The 23,975-nt window shown below is 33.4% G+C and overlaps 1 pseudogene; it reads left to right on the top strand.

Annotated features, from left to right (window-relative positions):
- Positions 1 to 16,549: 16,549 nt before the first annotated feature.
- On the top strand, positions 16,550 to 17,451 carry LOC111171584 (inositol polyphosphate 1-phosphatase pseudogene; annotated as a pseudogene).
- The last annotated feature ends 6,524 nt before the right edge of the window (positions 17,452 to 23,975 follow it).

Below are 23,975 nucleotides of genomic sequence, written 5' to 3'. Positions count from 1 at the left end.
ATCTTTATTTCAAATACCTCATAAAATCCATTTCTAATGTCTTTGTATAAATCTGTAAATGAATATGTGCAAAGAAAGGAGAAAACAAAAAAACAGAATGGCAATACTTGGCATTTGGGGATTATATAACAGTTGTCTTTTGCATATTTCTAAAAGAAGATTTTTCAAATATTTTAGCACTGTCATTTCCATAATAAAAATGTAATTTAATTTACAGAAGAAGCAATAAGAATGAATTTTGTCATGTGACTTTGCCTTAAAATTATTAAAATTTAGTAGCTAACACAATGTTAGTTTACATTTGAAAACTGAATGATAAAAGATTGCTCAGAGTTTTATATATAAGAATTTTAGTACACTTTCTGAAAATCCAGCCAAATCATTAGACTAGGAAACAGTCTTGTTTAAAAGAGTATTCTCTCCAGAATAATCCTTCTAGCTTTTGAGTGCACTGCTAATAATCATCCTTAATAAAGGTAATAAATCAGTTTTTGAATGCTGTTTCTCTGCCAACCACCAAGCTGTTTCTCAACAAATTCATTTAGCAACCATGTTAATTGGATTTTATTATTATTCCCATTTTTAAGATGAAGAACATAAAGCTCAAAGACATGAAATTACCACCCTTACCTTGAATAGTACATGGTTTATACGAAAGCATTTGAAACCAAGTTTTTCTGATTCTAAAATCTATGTCATAAGTATTGAGTGTTCAAACTATTATTAAATTCTATAAAATAATTCATTGTTGGTTTTGAAGGAGCTATTTTAAGAAGTATTAAATAAAATTAAAGTTAAGGATGGTTATGGAGTAGATAGGTAAGAAAAGTTATTAAGGATGAAATAATTGTAATTATTTAAAATGTAAGAAGTTTTCTCAAAAGTCACTACACTTTTTAATGGATTGGATTGGTATGCCTTTAAAGACTTTGGCATCTATTCTAAAATATAGTATATTATTTTTCTAGAATATTGTTTATTAAAATGAGATATGACAAATTCAGTCCATGTATAATCATGGGTCAAGTCTATTAGGCCAAAATTAACTTCGGGAGAGACTCAGTCCTAGCACCACCATTTTATGACTTATTATTCAGATGTTATATTAAAATTATCAAGATGATGCCTTAACTGTGTAAGCCCACTTGCAGCTAAAGGGGGAACACATTGCCTTAGGTAGTTGAAGTAGTGTTATAATTAGGAGACATACCATTATCTGGATTTCCTAGGTCTGCATTATTATAATTCAAAACATTCTGCATAAATCATTTTGCTTACAAAAGTTGATTAATGAGAAGTCAGTGATTTAAATGCCTGTACAAGGTACATACTTAGTGCTTTTTCAGTAAGCGTACTTTCATCAATTAATTATTTAATCCTAAAGATTAAATGGCAACAAAAAAGAGTATATGACAATTCTTTATGCCTGTTTCAGTTGTATTTTAACTACAGATTTTAAGGTATTTGGATTTATATAAGGAAAGGAAAATCCTGAAAACATACATAGATAAAAATCATATTGATTCCCATGGCAGAAGATCCATGTTTAGTTTTTCAAGTAAAAAGTATAGCATGTGAATTTTAATACATGTATTTTGTGAAATATGATAATACTGTCAATAATGACTTTTTATGGGCTGTATATTGATTTATTGATCATTCTGTTTTTCTTGGTTATACTCTTTTGAGCAGAATTTCAAAAGATAGGTCAAACCAGTCAAAATTTAGAGTACTGAAAAAGCTTATACACACACAGTATTTTAATGTGTGGTACAAATTTGAAAATATATTCATATTTGTGCATTTACATATATACATATTAGTTTAATATACTTTTATATATGCCTATATATACATGTATATGTAAATAAGTATGTATTTGTAACTGGCTCTTACAGTAGTTATGCATTACTTGCATTCTTTTGCCAATAATGATATCAGTAAATGATTTAAAATTTATGTGGAATTAAAATTACTAGTGTGTGGATTTAACATAATTTTAGTTTCATGAGCTCTTGCCCTCCTTCATGAAGATGAAGTCAGTGAAGATTAACATATAAGAGTTGTGTGTCTGTGTATGTGTATGTGTGTCTGGTTGGACAAGCTAAGGCAATTGATTAAAAATGTTATGCTAAAACAAAGGATAAATATGGACATAGCTGTTTGAATTTTTACCATGAAGGTATCCCCAAAATTATGTGGATGAAAGAGTTAAAAATTAATACTTTTCAAAAGTTATTTATACATTAGTCAATTTAAAGTAAATACTTTATTCAACTTTCTGTACTTCTAAATTTACAAATGGCATCGTTGTGCCAGAGATCCAACACACCTGAACAAGTAAATTTCTTCCTTTTATAGTATACTTGGTTCATTTGTCAGTAAATTATTATAACTCATGTCTCCATAATATTTTACCTGAATTCTACCTGTTTTTTACTTCAGAGAAATCTTTCACATAGGTTTACTTACCATGTATGTTATATATTGACATATTTGACACATTTCCCTTTAAAATAGTCTTTGTCTAACATATGTTGGTTTGATTGAAGTGTTATAAAATGTCAAACGATGCCTTGTGTGTGTGTCACAGTGTGTGCACATGCAAGCACACACATATTGAAGACATTATATAGACGTAACTATTAATTATCACTGGGTCAAGATTCAAAAGAAGACAGAATCCAGAAATGAAAGCCAGTGTTTGAGGCTGTTTTTCTCAAGGGAATATTTGCTATTCCTGGATGAGCCAGGTGAAGGGCTGAAAATGCATGTAACATTGGAATATAGGAACCACCATAGATTGAGGACATGAGCTGGCAAGTGACCTAATGCAACAGTTTCATAGTCCTTGCTGTCCAGCTGTTCAATTCTACCTTCAAACGCTTACAAAGTAAGATAAATTTATTTCTTACTAGATCCATTTCTATCACTTTTCTCAATTTAAAGGTGTACACTAATTTATTAACTTTTTCTTTCCCAATCTGTATTTCATATTTTATAAGCTGGCTTTAGAGGTACTTCATAAAGAAGTGCACAAATCACAAGAGCACAGATTAATTACTTGCACAGCACTCAAGTTAAGAAATACAATTTATAGCATCCCAGAAGTACTCCAAGTACCCCTTCCAGTCACCACTTGTTCCAAGAGAGTATCCACTATGCTGACTTTTAACACAAAGATTTTGCTTGAGTTTTGAATTTTATATCAAAGAAAGTATGTACAGCTTTTACTTTAGTTTCCATTTTTTCATATTATGAGTTTCATCTACCTTGTTACATGTGTATATAATTGTTCATTTTCATTGTCATGTAAAGATTCATTATATAATATATACTACATGTATTTTTCCATTGATAAACATTTGAGTTGTTTCCCTTTTGTGCTTCCTACAATAAGAGTAGCTATTGATATTTTTTGTTCCTGTATCATGGCAAACATCTATAAAAAGGTCTCTTGGATTATAACAAGGAATCCAATTGCTGGTTACATAATTTTCATATACTAAGCTCAATAGACCTTGCCAAGAAGTGTTCCAAATTAGTTATAAAAATTACACTTTCACCAAATGTGCATAAGAATTCCTTTGTTCTACATTATAACCAACACTTGAATGTTTTGTCTTTAAAAAATTTTTTAGCCATTCTCATGGTGTGTAAAGGTATTGCATTTTGATTTTAACTTCTGTTTTCCTGATGACTAAGTTGAGTACTGTTTCACGTTTATTGGGTAATTTCTGAGGTGCCTATTTTTGTTTCCTGTTGTCTCTCATTTGCTTTTGTATTCTAGATATGAATTTTTGTTGGATGTAGATATTGAAAATACACCCATGCACTCTTTGTTTGGTCTTTTTACTCTCTTAATTGTGTCTTTTGGTGAACACAGTTTCTTAATCTTAATATAACCAAATTTATTGTTCTCCACCTCCATGTCCTTTTTAAGAAATATTTGCCTAACCAAGGACATAAAAATAGTCTCCTATATTTTATTCAGTGATTTTAATTGATTTGCCTTCCATGTTTAGATATACAGTATATCTGAAAGTGATTTTGTTACTGCCACTCATTTTTTTTTTCTTATGGGCATTCAGTTGTCCAAAACCATTATTTCAGGAAGATCGTTCTTTTTCAATTTCAGAGTTGGTGTCATCTTTATCACAAGTCAGATGACCATATACGTGGGGTTATCTGTCTGGACAGTAAATGCTATTCCTTTGATTGATCTACCTTTTGACAAAGTAATACTACTTTAATTGTTATAACTTTATAACATGTATTGATATTTGGTAGTGCAAACTTGTTTTCTGTCAGTCTTGCCTTGGCTATTCTTGGCCCTTTGTCTTGCCATACAGAGTTTATGATCAGATTATGAATTTACAAACACACGTGAATACATAACATGATCTTGACTGGGATTGCATTGAATCTATAAATCAATCTAAGGAAATGAAAACCTTTACAATAATAGTTCCAATATGGAAGAGATTTTGACCTCAAAGTTATATTTGTCAATGTCTAGAGACATCTTTGGTTGTCACAACTGGGGGATGCTACTGCATCTAATGAGATTGAGGCCGAGAATGCTGCTTAATATCTACAGTGTACAAGGCAGCCCACATGCAACAACATCAAAATATTCAAACCAAAATATCATTGGTGCCAACATTCATAAACCTTTCCTTACAATGTTTAGTTTTCCAGTCCATTAAAATTACATGTTTATACATTTATTTAGAATATTTTTCCATTTTCCTAAGCAATGTTTTATGTTTTACATTATGGAGGTTTTGTACATCTTTTGTTATATGTATTCCTAAGAATTTGATGTTTTTTTAGTGTTCCTGTAAAGCATGTTTTAGTTTTATTTTTCAATTGTTCATTAATGGTATATAGAAATTACATAGTTATTTATATTGATTTGTATCTATGATCTTGATAGATTCACTTATTGTTACTGTTTTCTCTAGATAATTTTAGATTTTCTTCATATACAGTCATGTTATCTGTGACTAGTAATGGACTTATTTCCTCTTTCTGAATACTGATGCCTATTCTTTCTTATTTTTTTTTTATTGAGGTAAAATTGGTATATAACATTATAATGTTTTAGGGGCACAACATTATGATTCAACATCTGTGTTCATTACAAAGTGATTATCACCAAAAGTCTACTTACCATCCATCACCATACACTTGACCCCCTTCATCTATTTTGCCCACCCCCCAACTCCCTTCTTGTAATTTTCTTACTGTTTTTTTGTGGTCTCCTGTGCAATGCCAAATAGAAGTGGTTATAGTGGCCTTTATCCTGTTCCTAATTTTAGGTAAAGAAACCTTTCAATAATTAATTCATTAAGGGTAGGATGTCTTCTCTCAGCTTGTTGTTAATATTCTAAACATATATGTAAAAGTTTTTTTATCCTACTTTTTAATATTATTATGACTTGGTATTTTATTTTATAAAATACTCTCCAGCATGTCTAAAAATGAGCATATGATTTTTCTTTCATTTCTTATTATGTGATGAAACAGATTAGGGGAAAAAACCCAAAAAACTTCAACTTCTGTAATAATCTTCATTTGATTGGTATTTTATGTTTTGCTGTATTGATGTATAATATTTTAAGACTTTTCATCTAGGCCCATGAGCAAGATTGATTTCTAATTTTCCTTTCTTTTGATGCCCCTTTTATGTTTTGCTGTCTAGTTCATTTTGCTCAAATGTCTTCAGAAGTGGAATTCCACCTTTTTCTTTTCTCTGGATGAGTTTGTGTGAGATGGCTATTACTTTATTTCAAATTTCTTAAGAATATTTATTTGCTGAAGAGATTAGAAGTGGTTTACTCAAGTAAGACTTGATAGTAGATAAACATTTAAAAATTCATTTAGATTAAAACCGTCATTTGTGTACACCTATTTTCATGTTTATAACAGATCAGAAAATGAATGTCTTATTTTACATATTATATATTTTTCTTTTTAAAATTCAGAATCAAATTCTTATGGAAATAAACATTAAGCTTAGTATGTTTCAATCATCTTATAAGTTACAACTTCCATAGACATGATATCATTTAGTTTTCCTAGTGGATTGAACTGAGGGAGATAATAAACTCGACTCTATTTAGTCAGTATCCTGACTGTCATAATTTAGAAAACATATTTAGTCCATAATTATTCCCAGATTATTAAAATAGTTTTATTTAGAAAATTGTTTCTGTTCTGTAGAGTAAGAATGGAATTAGGTTACTTTTCTTCATAACTCTTTTTGGATTTTATATTTTTTTCTAAATTTTTATGTATTTGTTCTTGCACTAAGAGGGGCAAAAAAATATAACAGTCAGTTTGCCTTGCAAGGCTTCCTTCATTTATGTATTCATTTAAACATGGAGTTGAAATTTCATGTAACTTCAAGTTTTCAAACTTAGAAAATATCTATCCAGAAGAAGAAGGAGACTATTGAAGTGTCAGGAGGGAATGTTAGCTAGAGACAGCTTAACGTGCAATTTTATGAGTACGTTTTTGTCCCAAATTATATCAAAACATGTAGTATCCTACTCTTCCCACAAATGGACCATTTTATCACACAGAATGCGACCATGGTACTGATTTATTGTTGGTGTATATAACAATTTGCCTTGATTACTACATCTCTCAGATAAGCACAACCCATTTTTCCGGGTTTGAAGTGTAAGTTGTAACATTTTTATTGGAGTGGATATGTCTCAGATAAAAATAGAGTATAGTTTTGCCTTTTGGCATGACCTTGTTATTTGAGAAAGCATTGCATTTTAATGACATATAATTTAAAATGCCTCTGGGAGTGAGTTGAATTTACTGAGATATTTTTAAGGGTAATTACTTAGCAGAGGTTGTCAGAGCACTTGTAGAGTATCAGCCTTCTTCAGGGCAGATATTTGAGACTAGTTGAAATGAATTAAGGCTTCTACCATTAATGTTTGATGGGAAATGATAGTGAAAAAGATGGATGCTTATATAATTGACATCCTTAACATTTAGAGCTGAATACTTAAATGCCAGAAACATAATTCTGAATGAAATGTCAGGACCTAACTCAATAATATTTAATGATATAGTAGGAAAGGAATGAACAGAAGTCATTTTATATTATTAATGAAATTATTTAAAATAGGCTTAATTGTCCTCATATATCAGTAAGAAGTTTTTATTCATAATTATTGTTTCTAAGAATAATTTGTCTCAAATATTCAACTTCTGCCAGTCCAGAGATGTCAAACATCCCTCTGATTAACGTGATTGCAAAATACTTTTATCGAAATGTAAACAGCAGTTGTACTTGGTCAGCTAAATATTTTAATTACAATCGGTACAGTACCAAATCCTGCTTTATCCTTGATTTATTTAGTCTTCATCAACAGATTGATCTTTTCTTACTTAAACAGTATACTTAACAAAGTTAACTTACATTAGTAGGCATATACAAATATAAAAATATATAATACTGAAACAATATCCACTCTATTAAGGTAATCATTAATTAGCATGGTTGAAAGATAACTGAATGGTAGATAACTATATTATATACTGTGTTTGCATAATTTTCACTAATAATTCAATGAAAATGAGAGGCAAGAGTTTCAAGAATAATTAATTTCATTTTTAATAAGATAATGTTTTGGGGGAGGATACTTTAGAGGATACTTTTTACAAAATCTTTACTCACTATATGTCCAGAGCTGTAAGAAACTTGGGGTGGGTTATAGTTCAGCTAGTCATTTTGCCAAGCCTAAAATCCTGCCATTATAATCTTAATTATCTCTATAAGAAAAAAATAGGCTACAGTGTGGTAATCAAACTGATATTTAACCATGTCCATCAATGTGGGGAAGGTTCTTGAAGAGAATTCCTGGATGAGATAATGAATCATGCCCTCACTTCAGACCATAGAGGAAAGATGTCAATATTAAGCATAGAATTCTGAGACTATAGTGACAAGTAGCATGAGTTGTCCAAGATATCAAATGGCATTGACTACTTCTAAATATAGTCATCTTTTCTGTCTCTATCTAGGCTACAAAACAGTTAACCAATCTATTGAGCTTCATGTTCCCTTTCATGGTATTATTATAGAAGGCTCTCAACTTGAACTCCCAAGAACCTTCCAGAGACATCAGATGTTGAAACTACTGTCACGATAATTCCTTTTTCACTCGCATTCCCTCATGAGTGTACAGTGGGTTTTTCAGAAGCCTTCAGGACTAGTGATATTGCTTACAGACTGCAAGAATACATGAATCTCTATGCCATTTACTCATTATGCCAGTTATTAAGGAAACTTGCTAAAATGTAAAACAATGTCACTTTTTCACTATTGTTTTTGGAAAGTGTAATTATTTTTAATAGAGTATGCTATTTATGCAGTGGATTTATTATTGTTATTTTAATTGAATTAATATTTTTTAATTTAATTTCTAGTATTGTAGATTTTAATAGATCTAACATATAAATAATATTCTTTAGACTCTCAATACTTTCCAAGATTGTAAAGAGTTACCAAGAGCAAATAGTTTGAGGACGACCATTTTATAGCATCCTTAATGATTGAGTATTAATATTGGTTTTTGCTGTTATCATTATTATTTGAGGGATGCTTTCCCTCCTCCTGCACCATTGGAGAGTTAGCATTTTTTTTCCTAGGATGTACAAATACTTCCCTATTACAGGATATATGGTAACTAGAGTTTCCAAGTCCTTTGCATTTCTAGGAAAAGCCTACATCTCAAATAGCCTCTATGATTCGTGGAAAATTCTATATCTTTGGCCAAATTAGTTATTGTAATTAATCACACAAGAAAGCTACTCAAGTATAGTACTTATTCATAGCTACTTTACTGAACATTTCCCGATGTCAATACAGTGACATTCAAGATATTATTTTTCCCCTTTTCTGTAAGCATATTTGGAGCAGGGGAATGCTGTCTCCTCACTGTCTCTCCAACACATAGTACATTTTCTGGAACAAAGTAACTACTCAAGTATTTGATGAATTAATAAATGGCACGTGTGGCAGAAATGCATACACTATTTACTATTAGTATTCAGTTACCCTGAATTTGTTAACTTCACCTAAGTCAGATTGAGATTACTATACTATTCTTTTAAAGGACATAACTTCCCATTTTCCTTACAGGTTCAGTGTATTAATCACCCATATGCAGAAATTATTTTTCATTTTTTTAAGTGAGTATTTCAGACATTCTTTGAAATGATTCTGTTTCCTTATTGCCTTCAAAAGGAAGTAAAAACTTCTTCACATTAACTTTCAAAGCCTTTTGTTATCTGAGTGAAATTTAACTTCCCAAAATATAATTTTCCAGTGCGCTTTGGGTTGTTTTATGTTCCTAGCCCTAGAAAGATTTATATTTTCTAAAATATATCAATAACTCTGGCAATTCATGTTTTTCATACAAAATAGTAGTAAGAGTTACTATTTCCAACAATATAGTTTTATCTAATTTGCCAAGTTAAATTTCATAATTACAGTTTGTTTTATGATCCTTTTAATCACAGTAATACTATTTCCCAGTATCGCTTAATAACTATTAAGTGATAGCACTTAACCTGACATTAACCATTTCTGTTAAGTCTAAATGTATACACACTGATGAATTTTACAATAATATGGCTTAATGATTAATGTTACTATATACTTCTTTGCATAATAATTTTTTATTTCCTCTCTTCTGCGTTATGTATTTTTGCTGGCTTTTGAATCTACAATGAAACAAAAAATGAGGAAGTAAAATCATACTTTAGTTTCTTTTTTTAATGGCAGTATATTTAACTTACAATATTAGTTTCAAGTGTACAACATAGTGATTCAATATTTTTATCCATTAGGAAATGATCACCATGATAAGTCTAGTTACCATCTGTCACCATACAAGGTTCTTACAATATTATTAACTCATTTTCTATGCTATTCATAACAGCCCCATGACTTATTTATTATAACTGGGGTTTGACCTCTTAATCCCCTTCACCTGGTTTGCTGATATCCCCACCCCTTTCTCCTCTGCTAACCACCATTTTGTTCTCTGTATCTCTGAGTCTGTTTTGTTTGTTCATTTGTTTTGTTTTTTTAGATTCCACATATAAGTGAGATCAAATGCTATTTCTTTTTCTCTGTCTTACTTATTGCATGTTGCATAATACCTTGTAGGTCCATCCGTGTTGTTGCAAATGTCAAGATTTCATTCTCTTTTATGGCTGAGTAATATTTCATTGTGTGTATATACCACATCTTTACCCATTAATCTATTGATAGACACAAGTTGTTTTCATTCCTTGGCTGTTGTAAATAGTGCTGCAGTTAACACTGGGGTGCATGTATCTTTTTGAATTAGTGTTTTTCCTTTTCTTTGCATAAATACCCAGAATTTGAATTGCTGGATTGTATGGTAGTTCTATTTTTCATTTGTTGAGGAATCGCCACACTGTTTTCCATAGTGGCTGTATCAATTGACCAACAGTACAAGACCTTTTCTCTATATCTTTTCCAACATCTGTTATTTCTTGTCTTTTTGATGATAGTCATTCTACCAGGTGTAAGGTGAAATCTCATTACTGGTTTTGATTTGCATTTCCCTGATGATTAGTGATGTTGAGCATCCTGTCATGTGTCTGTTGGCCATCTGTATGTCTTCTTTAGAAAAATGTCTATTTTGATCCTTTGCCCATTTGTGAATCAGATTTTTTTTGATAATGAGTTGTATCAGTTCTTATATTTTGGATATTGAGCCCTTATCAGATATATTATTTGTAAATATCTTCTCCCATTCAGCAGGTTGTCTTGCATTTTGCTGATGGTTTCCTTCACTGTGCAAAAGCATTTTAGTTTCATTAGGGCCCATTTGTTTGTTTTTGTTTTTGTTGCCCTTGCCTGAGGAGACAGGTCCAAAAGAATGTTATAAAGACTGATGTTCAAGAGCATACAGCCTATGTTTTATTCTAGGAGTTTTATAGTTTCAAGTCTTACATTAAGTATTTAATCCACTTGAGTTTATTTTGTATATGGTGTAAGAATATTGTCTAGTTTCATTCTTCTACATGTAGCTGTCCAGTTTTCCCAACATGAATTATTGTGGAGACTGCCTTTTCCCCATTGTATATTCTTGATTTCTTTCTCATACATTAATTAAGCATGGGTTTATTTCTGGGCTCTTTATTCTATTCCATTGACCTATGTGTCTGTTTCTGTGCCAGTACCATACAGTTTTGATTCTATAGCTTTAGACTAGTTTGAAATCAAGGAGTATGATTCCTCTAGCTCTATTCTTGCTCAAGATTGCTTTGACTATCTGGGGGTATTTTGTGATTTCTTACAGCTTTTAGGATTGTTTGTTCTAGTTTGTGAAAATGTCATAGGTATTTTAATAGGAATTGTATGGAATCTGTAGACTGCTTTGTGTAGTATGGACATTTTAACTATATTAACTCTTCCAATTCAGGACATTTTAACTATATTAACTCTTCCAATTCATGTTCCATTTATTTGTGTCATCTTCAGTTTCTTCCATCAGTATTTCATAGTTTTTAGTGTATAGGTTTCACCTGCTTGGTTAGATTTATTCCTAGGCATTTCAGGTTTTTTTGATGCAATTGTAAATGGGATTGTTTTCTTAATTTCTTTTTCTCATAGTTTATTAATAGTGTATAGAAAAGGAACAGAATTCTGTATATTCTTCTTGTGTCATGCAACTTTACTGAATTCATATATTAGTTCTAATAGTTTTTTGGTGAAGTCTTTAGGGCTTTCTATATATAGTATCATGTCATCAGCAAATAGTGATAGTTTTTCTTCTTCCCTTGAAATTCGGATGTCTTCTATTTCTTTTCTTGTCTGATTGCTGTGGCTGGTACCACCAATACTATGTTGAATGAAAGTGGGAAGAGTGGGCATCCTTGTCTTGTTCCTGATCTTGGAGGAAAAGCTTTCAGCTATTCTCCAATAAGTATGATGTTATCTGTGGGTTTGTCATATATGGCTTTTATTATGTTGAGGTACATTCCCTCTGTACTCACTTTGTTGAGAGTTTTTATCATAAACATATATTGAGTTTTGTCAGCTGTTTTTTTCTGCATTTATTGTTATGATTGTGTGTTTTTTATCCTTGATTTTGTTAATGTAGTGTATCCCATTGATTGACTTGTGGATATTGAGCTATCCCTGCATCCCTGGAATAAGTCCCAATTAATCAGGCTGTATGATCCTTTCAATGTATTGTTGAATTTCATTTGCTGAAATTTTGTTGAGGATTTCTGCATCTTATGTGCGTCAGCAATATTGGACTGTAATTTTTGTAGTATCTTTTCCTATTTTTGGTGTCAGGGTAATGCTAACCTCATGGTAGTATTTCTTCCTCTTCTATTTTTGGAATAATTTGAGATGGGTAGATATTAATTCCCCTTTAAATATTTTGTAGACATCCCCTATGAAACCATCTGGTCCTGGACTTCTGCTTGTTAGAAGTTTTCTGATTAATGTTTTAATTTCATTACTAATAATCAGTCTGTTCAGATTTTTTATGTCTTTCTGTTACACTCTTGGAAGATTATATGTCTCTAGGAATTTATTCATTTCTTCTGGGTGGTCCAACTTGTGGATAATTGTCTGTAGTAATTGCTTATGATTGTGTTTCTGTAGTATTGGTGGTACTCCTCTTTCATTTGTGATTTCATTTATTTGGGCCTTCTCTTTTTTTTCTTGGTAAGTCTGGCTAAAGATTTGTAAGTTTTGTTTATCTTCAAAGAACCAGCTCCCAGTTTCTTTAATCATACACACACACACACACACACACACACACACACGCACACACACACACACATACATATTTATTTAGTCTCTGTTTCATTGTTTCCATTCTGATATTTATTATATCCTTCTTTCTACTAAATTTGTACTTTTCTTTGTTTTCTAGTTGCTTTAGGTATAAAGTTAGATTGCTTATTTGAGATTTTTCTTGTTTCTTGAGATAGATCTATATTGCTGTGAACTTCTGTCTTATAATTGCTTTTGCTGTGTACAAGAGATTTTGGGAAATTGTGTTTCCATTTTCATTTGTCTCAGGTTTTTTTATTTCTTTGATTTCTTAATTGACCCATTGGTTGTTTAGCATGTTGTTTAATCTCAACATAGTAGTGTATTTTCCAGTTTTGTGTAATTAATTCTAGTTTCATACTGTTGCAGTTGGAAAAGATGCTTGATGTGATTTCAGTTTTCTTAAATTTTTTGAGACTTGTATTGTAGCCTAACATGTGATCTATCCTGGAAAATGTTTTATGTCCACTTGAAAAGAATGTGTATTTTCCAGTTTGGCAATGAAATGTTCTATATATATCTATTAATTTTATCTTTTCTAAGGTATTGTTTAAGGCCAGTGTTTCCTTATTGATTTTTTTTTTTTTTTTTTGCTTTGTTAATCTATCCATTGATGTAAGTGAGGTATTAAAGTACACTACTATTACTGTATTACTGTCAAGTTCTCCCTTTATGTCTGTCAGTATTTGCTTTATATACTTAGGGGCTTCTATGTTGAGTGCGTAAATATTTACAAATATTATAGTCTCGGATTGACTGCTTTATCATTATGTAGTGTCCTTTTTTGTATTTTTGTTACAGTGTTTCTTGTAAAATCTATTTTGTTTGTTATGAGTATTGCTACCCTAGCATTCTTTCTGCTTCCATTTTCATGAACTTTTTCATCCTTTCACTTTCAGCCTTTGTGTATCTTTAGATCTGAAGTCAGTCTCTTGTAGGCAGCATATAGATAGTTCTTCTGTTTTTTTTCTTTTTTAAATCCATTCAGCCATCCTGTGTCTTTTGATTGGCACATTTAATCTATTTACATTTAAAGTGATTACTGATAGGTATGTACCTATTGCCATTTTGTTCATTGTTTTCTGGTTTTGTGTTTCTTGTCTGTTCCTTTCTTCTTTTATTATCTTCCTTTGTGGTTTGATGATTTTCTTTAGTGTTATATTTGGTTTCCTTTCTTTTTATTTTTTGTGTATCTATTATAGGTTTTTGCTTTGGTTACCATGAAGTTCATATATATGACCTGTATATATAGAAGTTTATTTTAAGCTGATAATCACTTAAGTTCAAATGCATTGTAAAAGTACTACACTTTTACTCCTTCCGTCCATGTTTTGTTTTATGTTTCTGAAGTCATATTTTACAGCTTTTAACTTTGCGTGTACCTTAACTACTTATTGTAGTTACAGTTAATTTTACAAATTTATTCTTTTAATGTTCATACTAGCTTTTTAAGTGGCTGATTCACTTCCTTTACTATATATTTGCCTTTACCAGTGAGATTTTTTCCTTTTATGTATTGTTTCTAGTTATGACCTTTTCTATTCTGCTTAAATAAGTTTCTTTAACATTTCTTGTAAGAGTGGTTTAGTGATGATGAATTCTTTAGCTTTTGCTTTCCTGGGAAACTCTACCTCTCCTTCAGTGATGAGTGATAACTTTGCTGGGTAGAGTATTCTTCGTTGTTAGGTTTTGTTTTGTCCTTTCAGCACTTTAAATATATTATGCCACTCCCTTCTGGCCTGAAAAGTTTCTGCTGAAAAATCAGCTGATAGTCTTATGGGAGTTCCCTTGTATGTGACTAGCTTTTTTGTGTGTTTGTTTCCTTGTTTCCTTGCTGCCTTTAAGATTCTCTCCTAATTTTAACTTTTGTCATTTTAATTATATATCTTGGTGTGAATCTCTTTGGATTCATCTTGTTTGGGCCTCTGTGCTTCCTGGATATCTGTTTTCTTCCCCAGGTTAGTGAAGTTTTCAGCCATTATTTCTTCAAATAAATTTCTGACCATTTCTTTCTCTCTCTTCACCTTCCAGGACCCCTAAAATTAAAATGTTAGTATGCTTGATGTTTTTTCAGAGGTCCCTTAAACTATATAAATTTTTAGTTCTTTTTCATTTTGCTATTACAATTGGTTGATTTCCACAGTTCTGTCTTCCAGATCACTTATGCATTTTTCTGTATCATCTAATCTTTTTTTATTCCCTGCATGTACTTTTATTTTAGTTATTATATTATTCAGACCTGATTGGTTCTTTTTTATATTTTCTAACTCCTTGTTGAAATTCTCACTGTGTTCCTTCATTCTTCTTCAGAGTTCAGTGAGCATTTTTATGACCATCACATTGAACCCTTTATCAGATAAATTACTTCTGTTTCATTATTGTTCTTTTCTGGTGTTTTATCTTATTTCATTTGGAATATATTTGGCTCCTTATTTTATTTGACTTTCTGTGTTCTTTTTCTATAAATCAGGCAAAACGGTTACCTCTCTTGGTCTTGAAAGCATGACCTTATGTAGGAGCCTTTCGTATATAGATTGCCTGTGCTGGGTAGCTTGGCAGGTGGACTGGGGCTGCAGCAGACACAGGCTGGAGGGTCCTGGAGTACACTGAACTAGGGCTGCCTTGGCTAGATGGCTGGATCTGGAGTTGGTGCAGGCCAGATTTTTCCTGGGGTGCACTGGGCAAGTTGCCTTGGCGTGGCTGGAACTGGAGTGGGCATGGCCAGGGGCTGGCTGGAGTTATTTGGCAGGCTGGCTGGAGTGCCAGATGCCTCTGTGCCAGGACTCAGAGTGAGTAAGATTTTATGTGTACCCTTTAAGAGTAGAGCCTTGGTTTCCTATAGCCCTCTGGCTCTCCTGGGCATAAGCCCCACTGGTTTTCGAAGCCAGCTGTTATGAGGGCTCAACTTCCTGGTGTGGGTCCCCAGGGCTAAGTTGCCCAGTGTGAAGCTCAAACCCCTTGTTCCTTAGGGAGGACTGCCGTGTTTGTTGTATCCCCTGCTGCATGTGGTCATCACACCTGGGATATGGATGCTGATTACATTGAATCTCTGTCCCTCCTACCTTCAATGTGGTTTTTCCTTTATATCTTAATTATAGAAGAGCTGTTCTACTAGTCTTCAGATTGTTCTCAGAGAAAGTTGATCTATATATAGTTGTAGTTTTTGTTTGTCTGTGGGAGGAGGTGAGCTCATGATCTTTCTACTTTGCTATCTTGATCCCGCCCCTTGTCATATTTTAGTTTCCTACTACTGCTGTTTTTTTTTAATTCAATGCAAGTTAAGTCTTTAACTTCATTTTATATAACTTCTATATTTAAATAACTTCTATATTTAAATAACTTCTATATTTTTCTTAGTTTTATATATAATGTATTAATTTTGTTAACCTGGATAATAACTAAATAATGTAATAATCCATATTTCCTCATCAAATTTCTACTGGTCATGTATGCCTACATGGTTTGTAAACTTTCTAAGAACATTGGAAGCTGGTACAGCGCAACCGTTTTTTGATTAGGATACTTAGCTAGAGAGAAAGTAAATTATAGTTGCACTAATTTTATTTAGTGACAATTTAAATGTCTAAAATTTTATTTTATCATGCCACAGGAATATTATTCACTTTGAAATTTAAACTTAAATTCCCTCAAGTCAAATTTGTTGTGTTTTGATTGATTTATTTAATTGGCCTTTGTTTCATTAGTACTCATCTGTAATTAGGAATACTAGATGCTTTTGAAAATGTTTGAAATGACATATGTTGCTACCTTTTGTACAACAGTAGAGCTTCTTAGCAAAGTCCTTAATGGTAACAAGTTGGTATCTGAAGCATTCGCCAAACTTGTTCATCAGGATGTCACCTTTATGTACCCAACTCTGGATTCAGTCGAAGTCAACATTCCACAGGACACTTTGGAAATTTGGGTGGATCCCATAGATTCAACTTACCAGTGTATAAAAGGTTCTGCTGACGTTAAATCCAATCAAGGAATCTTCTCCTGTGGACTTCAGTGTGTCACCATCTTAATTGGTGTCTTAATTGGATATACAAATAGGGGTGTCCCTGATGTTTGTCATCAACCAGCCTTTGTATCACAAGACCTAAACACTCTCAGTTGGAAAGGACAGTACTACTGGGACTCTTCTTACATGGGGACCAATATCCATGCATTTCAGCCCCCATTTCTAAAAGAAAAGGTAATGAAATGCAGAGCCAACTGACCAAAAACACAGCTTTCAGGTGGAATTCTCCCACTGGTTTTCAGCTATCAGTACAAGTGAAAAGGAGACTATCAAAATCTCACTGCCACCTCTGTTACTGGGTTGGTGTGCATTGTGTCAAATAGCTTCAACTGAGGAGGTCAACAGAAGACCTGGGCCAGCAATCTCGGTCCTTACGATAGCAAGTAAAGAATTGCAGACTACCACTTTGGGCTTAAGCACAAAGCAGAGTTTATTAAAGCATAGTTGTAATCTCAGAGGGAGAGCGGGCTGTTTCTGCAAAGTGAAACCAGCCCTTCTGTACAGGTTTAAGGGTGTTTATAAGGAGAATTCTGCTAGGAGGTGGGGTGTGATCACGGGTGAGTGACAGGGGATCATTATTTGATTCACAGTCCTGAGTCATGTAACAAGTTCATTATTGTGCATGCCCTTACCCTAGCTTCACTAAGAAAAGTCCATGGGGCGGGGTGGGGGGAGCAAAACCACATGCAGATTTTATTATAATGACGGTATAATGAGTTTGGGTTTACTCTAGGTTTTATACGCCTGTCTAGTTTGGGCATGAGCAGCCTGGGGAAGTTCCTTCATGTTACTGTGCTCCCTCTTTATTAGGAAAAGTTGCCCACCACCTGACCATTGTTTTGCCTGTTCTGGGTGGAGTCAGGGGAGGTTTCCCAGATGGTTGGGGTGTGACTTGATTATTCCCCTCTTTTCACCACCGTCACCTCCTTGCTGCTAATGTCTGACTAACTACCTAACACTTGTATGTGGAGATAGCCTATTCCAGGCAACTAAGGCTGCTTACAAGAGCCCTGAGTTGTCCAAGGTCTTGCTGACATTTATATATTTTCAGAAAAGATATATCTTTTCACATTCAAGTGAGTGTCTTGTACTGTTAATGTCAAACTCAGGGCCATGGGTGAGGGAATGGTAAACTTAAAAGAATTCTTGGAACGGAATCCAGAAACTGGAGTTGGTACCACATGGAAAATGAAGGTGCCACTGCAGTAAATCAGTGGGGCAATAAGGGAGGACTAATTGCATACAGATCAAGAAAGCAGCAAGAGACATTTCTGAGCTTCCTCATCTAAAGTCTTGAATCTGCAGCTACACACTACATAGATAAACTTTGTCCTCATATACTTATAAACTGAACTGTGAAACTATTTTTCACATCTCTATCTGTTAAAGGTAGTTTTGTGCTTGTTTTGAAGGTGAATAGTCAACATTCACCTTCCTCTTTTGAGGAGCATATATATATCACTAAGTTCTAATAACATTTTTTTCTGTATTGCAAAATGTGATCTTGGAATAGTTTTGATTTTCTCCAAAATTCATTTTTCCTGCTGATTAAATCAAGATGTGTCCTGCTTGTTTATAAACTTCTGATAAATTCAAGCAAGGGTAAATGCCCCACATAAATTTATTACTATTACTATTATTAATGTTTTATTTTTAAAGTATTGCCAATCAACTGTATGCTATTGCCACTTATAGTAATATAAAATTGCTGTCTACATGTGTTCTAATTAGGAACCTGTACTAGGGTATTTAATGAGAGCCACTCTGCCCGATAAGACAAGAAATTTCAAGGTTCTCTGCATGATGAACATTTGTTACTCGCCTCACTGCCCATTGTGGTTGGTGGGGAGGAGGAAAAGGAGACTCTACCCCACATAGTCATTCAGGGAACAAGGTGTCTTTTATACTTCAGTCTGCCATTATTAGTACATGGCTTCAAGGTTAGCCTGGTATCATCTATCTGAAACAAGAGGGTAAGCATGGAGTATTCCATAGAGATTTTAGGGCATAGAATTGGTATATGTAATTTGCATCCACTTTCAAATGGCAAGAACTCAGTCACATGGCCCTACCTGACAGTTCTGAAGTGTAGACAGTGCTACATTGTAGAAAAACTACAGTTTTTCTGTATAGTTAGGGGGAAAAGAAAATAGTTTGGAGAAAGAACAACAAAACATCCGTCAGACTAAGTATCCAAGTAAGATTGGCATTTGAGAAAAGTTTTGAACACCAACATAGAATATTATTTCTTGGGATAAAACACTGAATTTAAATACAGTAAACTAATTTATTATTAGATACATCACATTAGCAAAGGACACTGACAATTTTTCTTCCATAGATAAGATTTTATTCCATACAGTAACACTTTGTTAACATCCCTCCTTCTTGCTCTGGTTTTGAAGTACAGAAATAATATTGATTTTTAAAAGCCTGGACAAAGAAGTCTTAGTTATAATTATTATCTGCAAAAGACAAAGACAGTTTAATATCAATTTGAGACTAATTAATATACCATAAATTATTTTATTCAGTAAGGCTTTGAAATTTTCATTTAATTTATTTCTGAAAAGATTCCAGATTGACATTGTGGCAGGAGTGAAATATCACGTCTCAATTGAGAATTCAAACGTTGATGAAAATGAGTAGCAGAATTTCAAGCTAATGAATCTTGAGCAGTTAAAAAGCAAGTCTTTAAGAATGTGAGACTATGAAGAGGATTATGAAATTGAATACTTTAATGACTTCATTGAGTTCTCAGGAATCATCTTTGATATAAAATTAATATTTTATACACACAATATAAATGTTAATTTTATTAGGATGCTTACACATATTAGAATACTTGCATATTGGAATATGTTTTTAGTTTCCTCCTGAGAATGCCACATGTTCAATAAACAGACCTGCTTCTCTCTCTCTCTCTCTCTGGCGAGCACGTGCACTCGCACTCGCACTCTCTCTCTCTCCCTCTCCCTCCCCCTCTCCTCCTCTCCTCTTGCTCTTTCTCTCTGTTCATCTGTCTTTCTGAGAAAGCAGCTGGTCTTTATCCTTATAATACTTCTCCCCTTTCACTCTAAGGGTTGCCAATCAACACATTTAATTATGCATTTGACTTTATTTTCACAGCACAATGATTATGTGATGACTGGATAGTGTTGACATCAGTGTAAGTAGTTAAAAATCTGAAAATAAATCTGTTCTGCTAATTATTTAGAATGCTTGACAGCTCTGATCAAACATTCTATGTCAGCCTTTTCTAAGATGAAGAGTTTAGCAGGATTTATTTATCAAAAACTATTAGGGACATCCACTCAAAGTTATCATGTGATATTTGATGAAAGATTCTCAGAACCTTTAATACTCCATTATATATTTTGAATCTATAGACGGTGCATAGTTTGTCCTCACAGAAAAATATTTTGTGTGTATGTCTTTCATATTCAGGAAATTAAATGTAAATATTTCAAGACTAATATAATGAGAAATAAATATGCCTTAATTATATAAAACTAGATTAAAATTTACTTAACTAAGAATTCACACCTATATTCATTTAGACAAAGAGAGGCATTTGGGGAAAAGTAAGAGGAATATAAGTAAGGGAAGTTGTATTATTAGATAGATAGATAAAATATAGACAAAAATGTTGAGAGATTTAGATAAATTTATTTTTTATATGTTTTTGGTATTGTTGTTTTATTATGGGTTAAATGGGTACTCCCTAATAAGCTTTTCAGGTTGCTCTGAGAAGTCTTACTGGAAAATACCACTGACAGCCTCATAAGTGATAAATGCTACCATTTTCTGAACTATGTTGTTTCCATCTTTGACCAAAGTTCTATCAGAAAAACTACAAATTTTTAATATTCCTAGCAACAAGGAGTTTAATACAGGGCATCAGATGCTTTTGCAATAACTGGTAGGCTGAAGAGTAAGGGTCCTGAATTAGCTTGGGAAATCCAGAAGTGCTGGCTCTTCCCGCATTATAACACACAAGTGATTTGGGAATGTTTTCCAGAAGCCACTGCAAACTTGTATTCTACATAGTTCCCACGCAACTGTCTTCAGCTCTCATCTAAGAATACTTTCAATTTCTATTCTGTCTTCCAAATCTTCTGCAAATATCCCTCATTGGCAGAAGAACCAGAATTTTAACTCTGCTTGCAAAACATCTTAGAGACTGTAATTTTCTATCTTGCTCTATAGAGAGAGTATAAAAAAGAGAATTCAACAGTTGAGAAAAGATAATATTAAACGGTATACCTCTTTTTTGGTATCTATAAACTCCAAACCACAGTGATAAAACAATGTATGTGCCTAATAGGTTTTAAGTAACTTTTGTGTACAAATGAACCCATGGTCACTCTTTCTTCCAACAACATATTCAGAGCCCCAGTGCTTACTCTCTATATATCTGTAGATTATATTGATCACTTTTCTAGTCCATCTGCAACTGTGCTATACTTAGTGGCTATTGATAGTAGTGTATAGTGGAAGTGATACAATTGCATTCCAGATCTAGATCCTAAGTGGCTATGCACTTATGCCTGTCTCTGTGAATTACTTGTATTGGAGCCCTGAGTTTTCGTATGAACAGTCTGACTTCTCTGTAAGCACCACACATGAAACAACCACATGGAAAATCATTGGAACTACACAAAGGGAGAGAGACAATCAGCCAGAGACAGCGCAGTGTACAGTAGGTACCCGCTATTCCAGATCCAGCCACGTGAGACAACCTGAGCTGGAATGGCTTAGCTAAGCCCATTCCAAATTCCTGAGCCAAACAAATCATGAGAGAGAATTTTAAAAATACTTTATATTTAGAGGAATAGAAAATTTAGGAAGGGAATTCCTTCCTCATATTAATCATGGTTCTCTAGAGAAACAAAACCAATTCAGCAAGGTGAATACAGGAAGTTTTTAAATACCAATTGCTTTTTCTCTATTTGTATTAAAACAAAACACTTAGGAAAGCAAAATATCCCATATATGATATCAGTAAAGTTGTAAAATATTCATAATAAGCTGTTTGTTGTTGTTGTTGTTTTGCGGTACACGGGCGTCTCACTGTTGTGGCCTCTCCCATTGCGGAGCACAGGCTCTGGACAGGCAGGCTCAGTGGCCATGGCTCACGGGGCCAGCCACTCCACAGCATGTGGGATCTTCCCGGACCGGGGCACGAACCCGAGTCCCCTGCATCGGCAGGTGGACTCTCAACCACTGCGCCACCAGGGAAGCCCCATAATAAGCTTTATAAGAATGTTATATGGCATATATTAAAAAATGTAAAATCTTCAAAAGACATAAAATTAGATGTTTTTGGATGGGAAAACAATATAAAGTTCCAATATTCTCAAATTAATGCAGTTAGTGCTATTCATTAAGAAGTTCAACAGGTTTTTGTTGTTGCTATTGTTATTGAGGCAAATGATCTGAAAGTATGTAAGAAATGAGAAATATCTAAGAGTAGCTGCGGTGTTTGAAAAGAATTAGTTCAGGTCACCATTATGTGTCTCTCATTTCTTTCACCCTAGCTGGTCACCCAGTGCTGTTCTTCTCTTGGAAATGGCAGAAGGAAAAGAAGCAATGCTCAACATGCAAACATATTGAAGTTCTCTACTTGTTCAATGTCTACTAATATCCCATTGCTGAAAATATAGCATGATCAAGACAAAAGTGAAGGGACAGATGTGAGGATGATAACCAACAATAAAACAGAAGCTTTGAGATGTAAGGTAAGTCTTTTAATGGTATCTACCCTTTCATCCATGTAGGTAGTGGAAGAGAAGAAAAGGTAAAATATGCTGAATGATAAATATTTTAATCCACCAGAGTGGAGCAATATGGAATCCTTGACATGGACTTCAATTTGGAAAGACTGTGTTTCATTTTACTTAAATTTAGACCTCCCTTTGGAAAAGGAATGCTCCTGTTTTCCTTTGGATATCATTATCAAGCTTCTGTGCTTTTGAAATAACTCCTCTTCCATTTTCTCAATTCCAATCTTCTCTTCCCTGTAGCCCATCCTCTATAGCAGTGACTCTCAAACTTTAGAACTGTATAAAAGTCACCTGGCATCTTCTTAAAATGTGGATTCCAATTCAGTAATTCTAGGTAGGCCTGAGATTCTTCTGTCTATCCAACTTCCAGAAGATGCTTATGTTGCTGTATGTGGACCAAGCTTTCATTAATAAGACTTTATCCTGTTTTCAGAAGTGTCTTTCTGGTACACACAAACACACACACAAGTGAGCTCGTTAAGTCTCTTCTTTAATTTTTTTAAATTGTGTTCCTGTTAATTACAGGGAAACATAATTCAACTGCACACGTCTTCTTCACTCTTTTTCCATGGCGCTTCTCACAATGCCAGTTATAAGCTCTTTGCTGCTTCCTTCCTTTTTAATTAACAAACACTGATCCATTCTTCCAGAGGGAGCTCATGTGCCTATAAATACCATAATGCCACCAGACAGCATAGCCACCCAATTTTTCATTCTCTACATAATGAATTTGTACATTTGTTTGATTATATGTTTGTTCTAATAGTCAGCCTATACTTTCTAGCAGAAGAGCAATTCTGCTTTATTTACCTGTACCATCAGAATCTAGCATGTGAGCCTGGCACACAGTAACTACTCAGAGATATTTATATCATCCAAGTGATGTTGTATTTGTATGTTTCTTTACTATTATTATTTCACATACAGTCAAGTGCCTATGAAGTGCCAGACACTGACCAGATCACTGGTAATACAATGATAAGCAAAGATCACTTCCCCCTGAATACTTATAGTTCAGTGGGAGAAATAACCATAAATAAGTGATCACACTAAAAATTATTTCATTACAGACTCTGAGAAGTGCTATAAAGGAAAAGAAAAAAAGTATAATATAGACATAATGGCAATGCAGACTGATTTAGTGGGGAAGCACCAGTTAACCCTTCTCTGAAGAAGTATCATTACAGAATCCTAAAGTATAAATAGGAGTTAGTGACTAAAAAATAGCAGGAGGATTGGAGGAGTGTTCTAGACTGAGAAAATAGTAAGAATTAAGATTTTCAGTCAGGAAAGTGCTTGGGAT

This window comes from Delphinapterus leucas, chromosome 5 (genome assembly GCF_059928025.1).
Source record: "Delphinapterus leucas isolate spDelLeu-1000000601 "Yukka" chromosome 5, BTC_Dleu_Yukka2, whole genome shotgun sequence".
Classification (NCBI taxonomy): domain Eukaryota; kingdom Metazoa; phylum Chordata; class Mammalia; order Artiodactyla; family Monodontidae; genus Delphinapterus; species Delphinapterus leucas.
This window is presented reverse-complemented; position numbering and strand designations above follow the sequence as displayed.